The 16,403-nt window shown below is 42.0% G+C and overlaps 1 protein-coding gene across 3 annotated transcripts in view; it reads left to right on the forward strand.

Annotated features, from left to right (window-relative positions):
* Positions 1-16,403, forward strand: part of sgcd (sarcoglycan, delta (dystrophin-associated glycoprotein)) — a 399,067-nt gene that overhangs the window by 144,797 nt on the left and 237,867 nt on the right. The window lies entirely within an intron of this gene.

Consider the following 16,403-nt stretch of genomic DNA (forward strand, 5'->3'; position numbering starts at 1 on the left):
TCACAACGGTGCTGGAAGAGAGACTTCTCTGCTAAACATGAAGTAGAATTTCCTTACATGCCAAAGCACTGCCAGCATTCTTATGTCTGGATCTTTCTTCTGAAATGGATGATGTGTATTTGGTGCTTGAGCAGTGCTGAGTCCCGGGGGTGGTGTATGTGACAACAGTCGGTGTGTTCATGATGGCAGTACTTCAGTATGTTAGTCACTGTAGCTCTAGTGATGGGTACCACAGAGACTGTATATAAAGGATGGACATGCAGAGCGTGACAAGCTGAGTATTTGAGTGCTTGATGTTTTAAAACTGGATTTTTTGTTTCTCAAGTCTTGCAAAGTCAAATTTATCATGTGGAATGTGGTCGAGTTGGAAGACGATTAGGAGGAAACACCCTGAGTTTAGTTTGTTATGCTTCAGTGAAAGTTGCACAGACATGCTGTCATGCTCACACTTCCCACAGTGGGACCACACTTGGCTTGAGAACCTTTCAACTTTAATCTGAGCAGTTAGAAGAAAAGTAAATGGACTGCATTTGCAGTGATTGAAAACTGGTGTCATTCTGGACATTTAAAGGCACGTACCGAACACGAAATTATCCAGAATTTACCAGATCTGAACTTGCTGCGTAATATAAACACACACACAGAGCGTGTTGCGTTTTTGTGAAAAAAATGAAGTCGACATGAAGCAACGATGAGCTGATCCTGATGTTCCTGAACAAGAAAAGGAAGAAACGGGAATCCTGAGTTTATCCAAAGTGGCAGCAGCATAGCTCGATCCAGGAGTTCAGTGCAGGTCAGTCACAACTACTTTTGTACATATTTGACGATGTCAGAGTTTGAGCTCACGTGAGTGCAGTTGGAACCACGTCTGAGGAGGCAGACGAATACTTTCAGAGAGCCGTCTAGTTGTGTGTCTGAGCTCAAATAGGATTATTTCACTATTTCCATCACAATGAGATTTCAGTGCTGGTGCACAATTTGAGTTACGAGCACACGTGCTGCTAAATGCAGCGGTCTGATTGGTCACATCTGTTTATTAGGATTTAAAAATCAAGCTTGGTTTGAAAAACTAAATGCTGCAAATTTGTCCAGTGAAATGGGCGAGTGGCTGCATTAAGAACCGTTGAGTAAGAAAAATGTTTTAATGCACAAAATATTTGGACATATTTTAAGTGTCTGGTGGAAGTCCATCGTTGCTTTTGCTGTTTGAGTCAATACACTGATCTCATCTTATTACCAAGATGGGATAAGAAGTTGGGTTATTTTCTCAGACTCCTGCTGGTCATCATGAGGGCTGCAGGTTAAAGACACGTTTTCTCCACAGACACTTTCAGCGTCACTTCAGTGTTTATTCCTGCTGTTTTAGTTTTACTCTGGAACCGAAATCATCTCAAATGTTTTCAATCTGATTAAAAAGAAGTTTGTTAAAAATATTCGGTGAGTTTGATCAAAGCTGAATGCCTTGATAGTGACTGCACTCTGTAAAAGTGCTCCCCAGGTGGAGTTTATTTATTATGGCAGTCAGAAAAGTGCCTCATGTGCATGTAATAGCTCAACACAGATATCTTCCATATTTGCTGTTGCCGCTCTATAATCAGAGCTTTGCATGGCCATTATGAGTCATCTCTCCCAGAGATATCACCAGTCTGTGGCCTCTCACAGCTGCTAACAGGTTCAGTGCTCTGGTATAACATCATTTAGTGTCCACAGATCTTCCAGCTTTTCTTAAAGAGCAATGTTAGTAGTCCTGATGACCTCCCTAACATGAGCACATGACTTCTACAGGTCTGCCAGATCATCTGAGTTTCTTTCTGTTTGTCACTGATTAGAACGACGATAGCTGCTCACTGAACCTACTAGAAGGTACAACAAGAGGTTATCAGGAGTCATAACAACTGATAAGGGCCATTCAGAGTGAATGAGTGTGAATACCCAGGATTAGATTATTAGAGATAAGTTTCCAAAATGTACTATGGCAGTGTGCAGTAATGAAGTGCAATACTAAAGCAAAGCACTCAATTTCTTTCCAGCACTGATGATTCAGTGTTTTTTAGCTAAGTGGAGCGGAAAAGCACAGGTGCCTCTCCTGAATTCTGGCCTACGCAGCATCTGCTTTGGGCTGCGATGGGCGCCAGACGCTGCTTACTGTTGATTCTGTTGTGCTGGTGTAAATGAATAGAAAAGCCAGAAGCAGTCGGCTATACTCTGGCGCATTTTGTCATATTGCCAGAACCGTTTGACTGATTTCACACGTGTTTCCTAAAGCGAGAAAACACAAAATGGTTTTATGAAATCACACAGAAGCAGAGAGGCTACCCGGGAACGACAACACACTGCCAGGCATGTCAACTGCACCGTGTGAGGATTTAGAGCAGCATCTAAGTGTGATTCTGAGGGCACAGGTCAGCTTTGGGATCAGCACCTGGCTCCAGATTCATCTGAGGAATAGGTCTTATTTGTTTTGTGATATGAGGTGACACTGGAGAGCCCAAAGGTTCACTGTAATGTGGCTCAGATGGCAACTTGGCACCAAACATGAATGTTAAGCAAATCCAACAAAGCATCTGGGAGAAGAAGTTGACGTGAACGAAGAGGGGAAGAGGAGCCGTTAGCACTGTCAAGAGCAGTAAATGAACAGGCTCACTTTGATATTTTTATGTAACTTTTTAACTTGAGTATATATCTACACATTTTCCTTTATTAGGGTCTTGTCTAAACTTGTCTAACATGTAGGTACCAACCACAGTTACACTGAGTCAGTGGACTGGACCTCTTGGCTGTCTTTGTAGAATCGGCACTTTTAAAATACAAATACAGCACAGATGATACAGCCTGCTTTCCATGTAACTGTGCAGCCCGTTCCAGAAAACTGTGCTATAGTTTTAGTTTAAATTCCAGTATTTTCTTGTCACTTAACTGGTAGCTGTGTCTATGCATTGCAGCAAGTCAACCGAGTGTGATAATGTTAGCTGATCATGGTCATGTTTGGATTTATAAAGAAATACACAACCAAATACAAAATCTATAAATCTTTAAAAAATATATGATGTGGCTATGTCTATTTTTTATATACAGTCTGTGATATATAGCACATGGACACCTGGTTAAAACAGCTGTGGCTCCGTATTTCTGCCGCCTCAGTCGCTTCAGTGCCAAACAGGAAACAACAGTGTTGACTCTCGCTGTGTCCCAAAACCTAGGCCGCATCCTTCAGAGGCTGCATTACGTCACAGCCAGACGATGAAGGCTGTCCCAATTCAAGGGCTGCTCCAAATGCAGCGGACAAATGCGTCCTTCATTTCCCCAAATTTGAAGGATGGGTCGGGTGTATCCTTCATGGCCCAGCATATCCCAGAATTCATAGCTCGGCCCAGCCAATTCTAGTTTCCAACAATGGCGGCAGCTACTTAGTTTGAATATCACTCTTATTACTCTTTCTGGGTCACAAAATAAACTTTTAAGATATTTTCAGGAGAGAATGTAGCTGTGCAAACTTCAAATATCTGCTCGGTTTATCAAGACATCGCATATTTGTAAAAGTGCTCCGACGTTTTCGGAGACATCTGTTACCCACCCGCACGATAGCTAACTGGGGGTTAGCTCACTAGAGCCGGCAAGAACAGTGAACTCCCGGCACATCGTTTTCAATGCCCCCGCGGTCTTTCACTACTCAGGTTAAACATGATATGTTTTTTTTTTTTCAGTGTTTTATTTGTTCCTGAGTAAATCAGTTTAGCTGAGATTAGAGTTATAGTTTTCACACAGCTGAATAATCGTCAAAGAGAAAACTGATGAAACAGAAGTGTGAGATGTTTGAGAGTTTACGCCAGTGTCCTGTTATATTTTAGATAGCAAGGAGCAGACACTACTGAGACAGCTGGTGATGCACATCCGAAGGCTAGACCGTCCCATTTCACAAGCCTTGCACTTCCGGCCTTCTCAGTCTTCGAAGGACCCGGCCCACATAGACCACGAAGGCCGGATCCTTCGAAGGATGCGGCCTAGGTTTTGGAACACAGCTACTGTCACAGTAAAGCTTTGTTTCCTGTTTCCTGCTGCTTTATTCAAACTTTGATGTCAAAAGAATCTATTGGTAGTTAAAATAGATAGTTCACGAATACTCTTGGTCTCTATGATGACGCCATGGAAGCCATGTGTTGCCGTTTATATTTGCTCCATGTGTGAGATGCAGGACACAGCAGTGATTGCCGCCCTTCGGTTTATTTTTCACGAAACTCGGAAACGCGAGTCTCCCCAAAGATGTAAATATTGACAAGACGTTAAGATTTAATATTCAGCCTGCACGTCTGCGCCTTTATGTTTGTGCGCGAGTGTGCACATGCCCTGGAGCACACATGTTTTTGTCTCAGTTTTGCTTTGTGACTGAGCACTTTTAATGTTTCCAGCAAGGATCTGCTCCATATTTCATCAGTTTACATGCACTGCAGAAGCATCCTGACAGTGAATATGCATTTTTTTCTAACACACTGGGATTACGTGCCTGACTTGTGGCTCTAAAAATTTTAAAAAAGCCCACAAAGGGATGCAAAACTATTGCCTGTGGTAGTGTTTGGTGTTGGTGAAAGCATGCTAATGATTCAGCAGTGGGATGACGTAAACGAGGGCTGGATGATGATCTGTGCAAAGAAAACTCCACAAAGTAAGACAACAGATCTGTCTGGGGAAGGTGAAGGAAACAGGAGAGCAGAGAGAACGGTTTGATGTGAATTTGGCAAAAGAAAAGAGGAAAAACAACATTTTTAGACGAGCCACTGGCTTGTTGAGGTCACTGATTACCAGATCTTGCATTAGGAAACACTTTGGTGCTGCAACTGGTGCTTCAAAGCGAAGCTGCCAACAATCTTCTGCATGAGTTACAGCCTGATGCCTCAAATGGATGATTTTTATCCTCTCACTACAAGTAAACAAGCTTGGTGGATTGTTTTTTTTTCTTTTGTGACAATCCTTCAGTTTCCAAAAGCTCTTGAAAGACCAGAATATGTTGCAGGGAGAGTGAAATCTTTAGGTCTGTGGCTTCTGTCAGCAATTTTCCATCATCATCAAATTGAAACAAGCGCAGATATTTTTTAATTTAAGGTAAGATTTGTAACCGTTATCAGAAATCTCGGCCTGTCTGTGGTAGGATACCCTACAGGTAAAAATCAAAAGCTTTAACTGATGTGAATTCGGTCGATTAGATAGTTGGCGCTGCTCTAATTTATTTATTTTTTTAAATCACCTGAACATCCTTTTCATCCCCTCGTACTAGAGCTGGATCTCCTTCATCAGGATTTTTATAAAGTTGTAAGTGTGTGGACAGTCAGTGAAGCCACTAGATGACTCTCCCACAGGCACCACAGTTCAGTTCATTTCATCTAAATATTCTCTTCAGTCACCTCCATACACTACAAACCCAGTGTGAAGCACCACGAGATGAATGTTGAGGGGGAAAATGATAAGCGTGCTCCTAGTTTTGCTCCTCGCCCGACATCACTGGGGTTTAGAAACTGTACTTCAGTACGATTTCAGAAAGTATGTTGCAGCCAGGCGAATAATAAGGTGAAAACCCACCTGAATAAGTGATCATCAAGTGTGAGCACCTCTGTGAAAGAAGGAGTTTTTTGCATTTTGCTGGTCTGGAGCATTCAGGTGTGTGGTTTAATACACTGCCACAAATAGTAGACATCACTGCAAAATCACCACAAGGTCAGGAGGAACTGCAAAAAACCCAAGAGATGCATTTCAGTTAGCGTGTTGAAGGCTAAAGTTCGTGACAGTCCAGTTACAGGGGAGGATGATTTGGGTTTGTTTTGCAGAGGCGGGGCCTGTGCAGTCATCGACTTGACCAAAGTATAATCGAGTCAAAAAATGACACCATCAGTTTGATTCATATAACGAGACAATAATCTGAAGCACAGCAGCAAATCGTAAACAGGAACCTGAAGAGATAACAATGAATGTGCACAGATTTCTTTGACTTTGCTTTTTACTCGATTCTATTAAAGTCATTGAATTGTTTCCTGTCTATCTGAAATAAAAATGAAACTGTTATACAGCGTGATCGGTATCTTTGTGCGAACACTAATTCTGCTAAATCCAACAACTTCTGCCAGCAAAAACCTTCTCTGCCGCCTGAGGTAAGAGCTTCAGGACATTTACATGTAACCAAGAATCCATTTAAGCAACTCATTTAAATTGAGATGAGACATGAGTCCTGCAGCTTTTCCATAAAGTGCACGTAACGCTGGGGGAAAGTGGCCGAATGCTCAGAGTTAAGAAGCAGCAAAACGGTTTCTATATATTTAAATCAAACACTTTTAATAAGTTTACTTTGCAGACTGTCATTTTAAAGGTTGTGGTTTCCAAGCTCATGATGTTTCTTCGATAATATAATTGGAGTAATCTTCTCTGCCTTGATAATGTTCTCTCAGTGCAACAAAAGACATACGACTGTTTGGAGCTTGTCGTCGCTTGTAAATTATTAGTTAATTGAATGCCCCTTTCATCAAACGGGTATTGTTGTTTCTTTGATGAAACAAGCTCATAGTGAAATCACAGCTGAATGACAAACACTTCATTTTAATGTATCCGAGCTTCAGGAATGAGCGCTGCATTTTCTGAGAACAATGAAACTGAATCTGAGGCGTTGGTTCATTCGTGTTCTCTTTAAATGAGGGTCACAGTCCAAACACAAAGGATCCATTTTGTTCCATTTATTCTTCTTATGTTTAGAAATATTTAATTTTAACTGAAATATTGTCCTAACACTCTCCAGTTCCCTTCAAAGTAGCAAACGGTGAAGAGAATAGACAAAAAACATGAATCGAACCAACAGAACAAATAGATAAATATCAGCAACATAAAAAAAAAGAAAAACTGATACAGACTCTGGCTCTGCAAATATATTATTATCATTATCCTAATAGTTAAAGCAGTTATCTGCAAACTGCAATAATAAATAAGGAGTTCAATTGGACAATTATGAATGAATGAAGTGCTATTCATTATGATATGTAAAGATTCTGAGACCTCGCTCATACAGGCCTAAAAGATGAAGGTAATAGCTGGACGATGCATCGATAGCAAAGTCGAACCACACCCAAAACCTTGTGATTGCTTTGGTTGCTGCGGCCGTCTGCAGACATTCACTAACTAGCGACTGAGAGGGAGTGAAACATGAAATTACACAAACCAAAACCAGAAACTGTTCCCCTTCAAAGTAAAAGCCTGGGCGTGAACCCAGCCTCAGGCTCTGTTTCCAGTTTGGGTCTCGTTTTTCTTTATTCACAGTTTTGCTTCTGCTTAGTGAGAGGTTTGTGAGGCAAGTTGGCATCTGCCATGAAAACAAAGGGTGACCGGTGCAATCTGTTAGCACCCGAAACGCAAAATCGCAAAAGGTTTTACCTCTTTGCAACCAGTTTCACAGGGTGACTGCCACTCACCAACCAGTGGTTACTGGTCACTGACCGGTCTACAGCCCTGTGTGACCGGGGCTGGCTGTGAGCACAGACACCACAGAAACCCCGCCCACCTGCTCTTCAAATCAGAATCAAGTTGCTTTAAAGGCAGGTACTCTTAAAAGGAGAGGAGCTTAAATGACTTCTTTATAATAAGGGTTATTTTGATTTTGAATCATGCAAAAGTACTTGAGTACAGCAGTGGCTCGGAGTAAGCAAAGCAGTACAACATATAAAGTATACAAAATATTTTCTACTGTGACATAGCATGAGGTCAAAACAGTCTTCTGGTCAGAAACATTCAGTCTTCCCAAAGGAGCCAAAGGGGGGAAACAAACCTTGTGCTTAACTACATAACAGAATAAAGAGATACGCTTGGACATAAAAGCGCTCACATAGACTGTCGGGCCACCTGTTGCATAGAAACACAATCATTAGATTTTCTAAATTGAAGAGAAACTCGTGGAGAACTGTAATAGTTTAGCTTCATGAAATCCCAATTTAGTTTTTGACAGAACCATGTGCCACACAGATTGGATTATGATTTTATTGCAGATTCTACAAGAAGCAACGAGGATGAGAGTCGGAGGAGGGAGGAAGATGAAAAATAGGATGCGGAAGAGGGAGGAGAACGGATAAAACACTATCTGCAAGAGGAAGAGGAGGATGGATAGATGGATGGATGCATACAAGAAAAAGAAAGATTAAAATTTGTAGAGACGGAGAAACAGAGACGGGCAACCGTAGGAGGATAAAGTGGAGAGGGGCATATGATGGCCTGGCAGGTCTCCAAAGGCTCCCGGCAGCAATCCAGCTGCTTCTGAAGGCCACTTCGAAAAGCCCGTTAGCACTGCCAGAAGTACAGAGAGGAAAACAGAGAGCCTGAGAACCAGAGGGAGAACAGGGGAGAGGGGAAAATGAAATATTATGGGTGAGGCAGGAGAAAAAAATGGATGCTGAGCTGGGATGCAGGGACGTTCTGTTTCGAAGACAAAAGCAGGGATGGAGAAATTCTCACTGCTGCCAGTCCTGCCACAAACAGAAACTAACGACTGGTTAAAAACAACGAAACCAAAACGCTGATCCCAGCGGAGACGTGCACAGCTTGTGTGGCCTGACACGGTAAAACATTTGAGCTCGATAAGAAGGGACTGCGATGGTTTGCAGTTGATCATCACTTCCTAAGTGACGCATGACGAAAACAAATCTAACAATGTTTTAGAGAAGAAACTCATCTTCAGCAGAAGTAACCTGTGCTGGAGCTTTGGCTTCAAGGTGGCAAATTCCCCAGGGAGTGAATATTAATAAATATTAAGTAATAATATTTCAGCAGTATTATGAGGATTTAGTGTTGTCAGAGTTTTATTTTAGGCTTTTTAAGAGCGCGTTCATGTTGAGGGTCGCTGTCCATGGTGCTGAAAAAGCAGAGCCGAGACCTCGTACACAAGGACATTTTTGTGTTCACCATAATCTATGAATATTAAGAAAATATTAAGAAAACATAAATGTGTGGACGAAGCTGAGGCAGATTTTATAGTTTAGTCGGCGGCTGCAGCGACTATGCATTTCAAAGAGCCGTCACATCTGGGTGCATGATGGTCGATAAAGTTAAACTTTTTTTTTTTAAATCAGCCGTCTGAAGATTGTAAAATATTTAAACAGATTTCCCACAAAATAAGAAGATTATCAGATTATCAGAGTCTCAACACAAGAAGAAGACAAGCGTGTTTGAGCTTTGCTTTTACAGCGACTGGATTCTCCAGTAATAATGAATGTTTTGGGATTTTGTTGTTGGGATGTTTTGTTTCCAGTCTGTGGACTGTTTTCTGAATTTTACTCCAGATGCATTTTTCCATCTTCCCTAATCGTCCAAAAGCTCAGATATCTGTTGAGAGACTGTCACTGTCCGTGGTGCTGAAACCCAAGTCTCCACAGCAGGGTTTTTAAAGTTACATTTTACTGTGTTCTGCATATTCAATAATAAAGGAGAGCACACAGCTAAAATAAACAAGTATATAAAACAAGGCATAATACCTGAAAAAAGGTGTTAATAGTATGGAATTATTATTATTAGAATTATTAAGTATAGCTCAACAACAAATGTTACAGGACGCATTCACACAAGCCTTTGTGTAAAAGTTTTGAGGAGTGATTAACAAGTAGATACTGAGAACTTCTCCGTAATGAGTTCCTCTGCTGCAGTTTCACAGAAAACATCTCTTTGTAATGAGGTGGGCCGTGGGAGGGTCTGACCCAACGAACGCAGGCAGCTCCATACGGTGTGAGTAAATCTATAAAGTAGACATAAAGCCACGGGAGCTTAAAAAGTGATTAATAAAAGTTTAAAAATCTATTTGAATTCAGCGAGGCTGTGAGTGATGCAGACCTTTCTACCATTTACAGAAGAAGGTATTTGGTGTGTTTGCTCACTTTAGTTCAGCTTTGTTGTCTGAAAGCAAAAGATCCATAAAAAAGGCATTTCAGCCAGTTGAGACTCGGGACAGTGGTTCAGTTAGAGATAAAATGAAGAATCAGAGTCAGAAAAACAGAGATGGCCGGGTGGAACGCGCCTTTGATTGATTTTACCACCATCAGTGTAGTTTCCTGTGATTCTGATGGTGTTAATCTGTGTGTGTGACCTTTGTGCTCAAGTCTGGGATTCATAAATATTTTTCTTTCCTGATTTCGTTCTCTGCAAACAAATTTGGAACCAAGGTTTCATGCTGAAAGATGTACGAGAAGAGTTAACAGGTTAACAGTGAGTTTCTGCCTCAAGTTCTCGCAGGAGCGAGCTGCCATGAAAGGAAGATTCCCACCTGCACCTTTAGCCACATGCCGTGGGTGGAGACCAAAATAATAAGATTCCCGATGCAAGCAGTGGAAATGAGCTGATCGTTGATGAGGAGCTTACAGTGGGGCAAAAAAGTATTTAGTCAGCCACCGATTGTGCAAGTTCCCCCACTTAAAATGATGACAGAGGTCAGTAATTTGCACCAGAGGTACACTTCAACTGTGAGAGACAGAATGTGAAAAAAAAATCCATGAATTCACATGGTAGGATTTGTAAAGAATTTATTCGTAAATCAGGGTGGAAAATAAGTATTTGGTCACCTCAAACAAGGAAAATCTCTGGCTCTCACAGACCTGTAACGTCTTCTGTAAGAAGCTTTTCTGTCCCCCACTCGTTACCTGTATGAATGGCACCTGTTTGAACTCATCATCTGTATAAAAGACACCTGTCCACAGCCTCAAACAGTCAGACTCCAAACTCCGCCATGGCCAAGACCAAAGAGCTTTCGAAGGACACCAGGAAAAGTATTGTAGACCTGCACCAGACTGGGAAGAGTGAATCTACAATAGGCAAGCAGCTTGGTGTGAAAAAATCAACTGTGGGAGCAATCATCAGAAAATGGAAGACATACAAGACCACTGATAATCTCCCTCGATCTGGGGCTCCACGCAAGATCTCATCCCGTGGGATCAAAATGATCATGAGAACGGTGAGCAAAGATCCCAGAACCACACGGGGGGACCTGGTGAATGACCTGCAGAGAGCTGGGACCAAAGTAACAAAGGTCACCATCAGTAACACACTACAACGGCAGGGAATCAAATCCCGCAGTGCCAGACGTGTTCCGCTGCTGAAGCCAGTGCATGTCCAGGCCCGTCTGAAGTTTGCCAGAGAGCACATGGATGATACAGCAGAGGATTGGGAGAATGTCATGTGGTCAGATGAAACCAAAGTAGAACTTTTTGGTATAAACTCAACTCGTCGTGTTTGGAGGAAGAAGAATACTGAGTTGCATCCCAAGAACACCATACCTACTGTGAAGCATGGGGGTGGAAACATCATGCTACGGGGCTGTTTTTCTGCCAAGGGGACAGGACGACTGATCCGTGTTAAGGACAGAATGAATGGGGCCATGTATCGTGAGATTTTGAGCCAAAACCTCCTTCCATCAGTGAGAACTTTGAAGATGAAACGAGGCTGGGTCTTCCAACATGACAATGATCCAAAACACACCGCCCGGGCAACAAAGGAGTGGCTCCGTAAGAAGCATTTGAAAGTCCTGGAGTGGCCTAGCCAGTCTCCAGACCTCAACCCCATAGAAAATCTGTGGCGGGAGTTGAAAGTCCGTGTTGCTCGGCGACAGCCCCAAAACATCACTGCTCTCGAGAAGATCTGCATGGAGGAATGGGCCAAAATACCAGCTACTGTGTGTGCAAACCTGGTAAAGACCTATAGTAAACGTTTGACCTCTGTTATTGCCAACAAAGGTTATGTTACAAAGTATTGAGTTGTATTTTTGTTATTGACCAAATACTTATTTTCCACCCTGATTTACGAATAAATTCTTTACAAATCCTACCATGTGGATTCATGGATTTTTTTTTTCACATTCTGTCTCTCACAGTTGAAGTGTACCTCTGGTGCAAATTACTGACCTCTGTCATCATTTTAGGTGGGGGAACTTGCACAATCGGTGGCTGACTAAATACTTTTTTGCCCCACTGTAGCTGAGCGCAGCTAAACTCTTTCTACATTGAAAGCAACCAGCTCAATCATCTGACTCAGATGCCTCCTAGGTGAGATGTGACTGCTGTCAGACCCAAACATGTCTGAAATACAATGTCTCTCGATGGGCTTAGCAACACCTCAGTTTCCCCCAATCAGAGCTGGGAGACGCGATCCAGGGTGAGGGAGACTGCTGCCCCCGGCAACCTGAAAAATTGATGGATGAAAATTGCATTATTATTATTTTTAAACGGCTTTAAGAGAACAGAAAATAATTAAAATAGCTCATTTGCTAATTTACTGGCTAACTGGTGTTGGCTGATGTCCTTTGATCCTTGCTGAAAGTCATCACTTTCACCCTGTTTTATTGTAATATCTCAGTGATCTGTCTTCACCTTGTAGTGACAGATCAGGTGATCCTTATCCTTATACTTATACTGCCTCTTCATTATAACTTTGGTTAATTGTCTTAATAACCTCTTAATGGTTCAAGGTGTGCTGCACAAACAAACCCTTCATATCCATGAAGCGGGAATGTTGTTAAAAATAGCCAGCGGTCTTTGCCTGCTCGTGTCTGTCCTGACTACAGGACCAACAAAGCAGTGGAAGTAAAAGCCTGTTGGCATTTTAAAACGTTCCCTGTCACTTCCCACAGAATAATGGCTGCAGGAAGTATCCTCCCATGAGGCCTTATGATAATAGGCCCATATGTGCCGGCCACAGTGACGGTAATTAATTGCTACACAAAACTTGCGAGGTCGCTCCGTGGAGTACAGTGACCTCCAGACACGAGTGCAATGACACAGTGGGCTTTTTACAGAGCGCTGTGGGAAGACTGGGGAGGGGCTGAGGAGTGGGATGAGTTGGGGTGGAAGGGGAGGGCAGATTAGTTAGCAATTTGACCTTTCCCACGAGGCACCGGCTCATCACCTCCTTCCTTTTGTTACAAGATTAGAGAATGTAAATGCAGTGGGAGCCCAGCTTGGGAATTCACTGTACTCTGTCACAATCTCTCTCTGGGCGTGTCTGAGAGTGAGGGTGAAGGGCAAAGGCGCAAAGGCGCAAAGCAAATCAGTTTTGAATGGGAGGGAAAGCAAGAGAAAGTGGGAGTGAAGTGGCGGTGAAAAGATGGCAAAGAGATCAGAGAAAGCAAGCAGGAAGGATGTCATGTAAAGAGGATGTAAAGCGGGGAGTGACTAGAGAAGGATTGTTGATGGATGGATGAAAAAGAGGAAAAAGTGAGCGTCAGGCAGCGATCGGCAAGATACAGGGGAAATGGTGGCACGATGGAGTGATGAGAAAAAAAGGTAACAAGCGCACAAATAGAAGCCGGTGGGGATGTTGTGACTCAACAAAAAAGACACTAATGAACCGGCTTCAGGCTTAAAAGATAAATGAAGAAATAATTGACCACGTTGCGTTAGGGAGTCGTTTTATCTCCACGTTTCCAGTTTCGGGGCACTCGATGATCCTGAAGCATCATCAAATAAACTGCTCGCTCACCAAAAAAAAAAAAAGAAGTTGAGCCAGCATCTGCATCATTATTTCAATCCTGCTTGGCTGCATTTTTAAAATGAAAGAAGAAGACGTGTCTAAACCATTTTGAGAGCCCTGAAACCAGCAGCTGTTTGTTGGAGTCTTTCCATGAAGCTGGTTAAAGACCTGCAGCTTCTCAGGAGCATCTAAAGTAGCAGAATCCATGCGTGTGGTCCCGATGTTGCAGGCCTTTAATGATGTGGCACAAAAAATGTACAATAATCAATCATAATTACTGATCATCCCTGACTTTGAGTGGGAACCTAAAGGTATAATGATTATGATCTATCAAAACCTCCGGCAGGTGAGCCGTCTCACACAAGCTCAGTTTCATAGTTAAATCGTTTACTTCCCAGCAGCCATCCTCAAATGAAGTCTTAGCATCCATCACAGCTGTCAGGACATCTTGATTCTAGTCTGAAGTATAAAGCTCTGCAAATACAATAAAAAAGTTTGTTGATTTTCAGACACAAACTCAGTCAGACGTAAATCTGTAATTCATGCAGCAGCTGTTGAAAAGTCCTGACAAACTGGCTTTCGACTGTATCCAACAAATAGTATGTAGCTTGTATATTAGAGACCCCCAATCAAACTAAATCCACCAGATTTAGTTTGATTGGGGTGGAGCTGTGTCCATGTTATTCACGTATACATGACAGTAGTAATGTCCTCCACTTCTAAATGGACAAGAAAACAATAAATATAAAAGCATTCAGATGGATGGAGTCCTGCTGTCAGTGTGTGGATTTGTGTGCACTAAAGGAGAGCTTAACAAAGTGTGCTGAGCGTTGAAATGATGACATGACTGCAAATCAAAACCTTAACAGAGGACTGTAATTTACTCTAACTGGGATTCTGGTGCTGTGAGAGCCGTTTGTGAGCAGGAATAACGTGATAGTTACAAAGTAATAATTGAGAACTCGACGGCACTGAAACGAAACTCTGATGGCAAATGAAACGTAAACAGACGTGTGAAATCAATGCCATTAACAGCTATTTGGAATAAATTTAAGACTTGAGATTTGAGGCACTGACAAAGTGCCTTCAGGTCTTTCTACTGGTCAGCAGGGGGGCGAGTCCTGTGCTTCCAACAATAAGTCAAATCTTAAACGAGTCTGTGAGAAAGTTATTCTTTTCACTTCAGCTGTCAGTAAAAATTCTCTTGATGAGTTTTTTTTCTCAGTAATTAGTTTCAGCTCTGAACACAACATGATGTTAATGTTGTAAATCATCTTTCATTATAAAGTGAAATCGACAGTAAAGCAGGGTATGATTAAAGGTGCTTTCCTCTAACACATAAAGACATAAAAATAGATAAAAACACAGACTTACAGATGTGCATAGACTTACTTAGATATTCTAACACTCAGAGTTGAAGGTTTAACAATGTATTTGAACTTTACAAAGCCAAGGTGCATTAATTTCTTGTAAGGGATAATGACTGACAACATAAAGAAATTTATGTTTGACAGTTCTCATTGGATTGACCAGTGAACAAGAAGGACAATTGCAGATTTACACATGAGGGGAAGGTCACTTGGAGCCGTTTCTAAGTAACTACAGATTCCTGCATCATTGGCTCAAACCACTGAAAATAAGTACAAAGTTATTCACATGTGTAGCCAGTTTGCCGATGCCTGAAATAGGACATTGCCAGCTTTAGGAGAGAGAAACCACCACGACTTTAAGCCTGTCATGAACAGGAAACTGCTGAAATGCTGGCTTCGCTGCCCACAGTGTCGTAGGTTTTACATTGCCATGACTGAGAAGGTGCCAACCAAGAAAAAAGCCCCTCCTCCAAAATAGAAATCTTCAAGCTCAACTGAAATTTGCAGCTGCCCACATGGACAATCCAATTGCTTTCTAAAGAAACATTTTATGGTCAGACAAGACAAAGACTGAGCTGTCTGGCTACAATGATAAGAAGTATTTGAGTCTTTCAAAGCTACGTCACTCTGCTAACTGTCAAGCATGGCTGTGGTAGCATCATGTCCTGGCCTTGTGCCAGTGCTGCTGGTACACGGCACAAAGTTGACAAAATAATGGAGGAGGAATTGGTCAGATAATCAGCCAGAATTATGCCAGAAGCTTGCTGATGGCTACCCAAAGCATCTGGTCAATGTGCAACTTACTAATGAAAATTTAGCTAAATATTATTTGGCGTGTATCTATCCATCTATCTCCATCTCACCCAAGAAATCACCCAAGAAGTGTCAGATTATCATGACAGCCGTGCCCATGATCAGTGTGTGTAAACTTCCATCTACACCTGTAAGGTCTATGGTTACAGAAGTCAGGTGTAAGATGCTTTGTCGTGCACTTTATTGTTTGTAAAAACACCTTCAGCCTTTCTGACTGCTGTCACACCAAAACAGAAGTGTTTTCTGTTTTGTAAGGCTTAAAATAATTGACTTCACCTTGAAAAGTAATTACAGAAGAAGAGAGAAATTTACGTTTTGCTTAGACAGGAAACTACAAAGAAAATAAACAATTCCCTTCTGCTCTTTAATAACCACTGTAGAGCTCATTAATATAGTGCTTCATCCGCTAATTGCTCAAAACCAGCAGGTTGAACTGGGAAGCTTAGATATGCAAATTCCTCTCAGAGTGTAAGTGGGATACTGTAGAACAGAAAGGTGCTCAGTCAGAGGAGACAGCGCTGTGGTAGTGCTGCTGGGTGCCACACTGTTGGCATGGCAACCTGATTGTCTTCGACCATGTCTTCATCCCTCAAGACCGAACAAAGAGTGGCGATCTCGGAGGACTTTGATGCAGAGCAAGTCAAAGGCTGCCCAAAAATTCGAATAAGCTTGGCCTCTGAATCCCTTTCATGTGGAGTCTGTCAAAGCTAAAGACCTTCAGCGCTTAATCATTATCAGTGAATTACAAAAAAC

The sequence above is a fragment of the Simochromis diagramma genome, unplaced genomic scaffold, assembly GCF_900408965.1.
Source record: "Simochromis diagramma unplaced genomic scaffold, fSimDia1.1 OVJJ01000216.1, whole genome shotgun sequence".
Taxonomy (NCBI): domain Eukaryota; kingdom Metazoa; phylum Chordata; class Actinopteri; order Cichliformes; family Cichlidae; genus Simochromis; species Simochromis diagramma.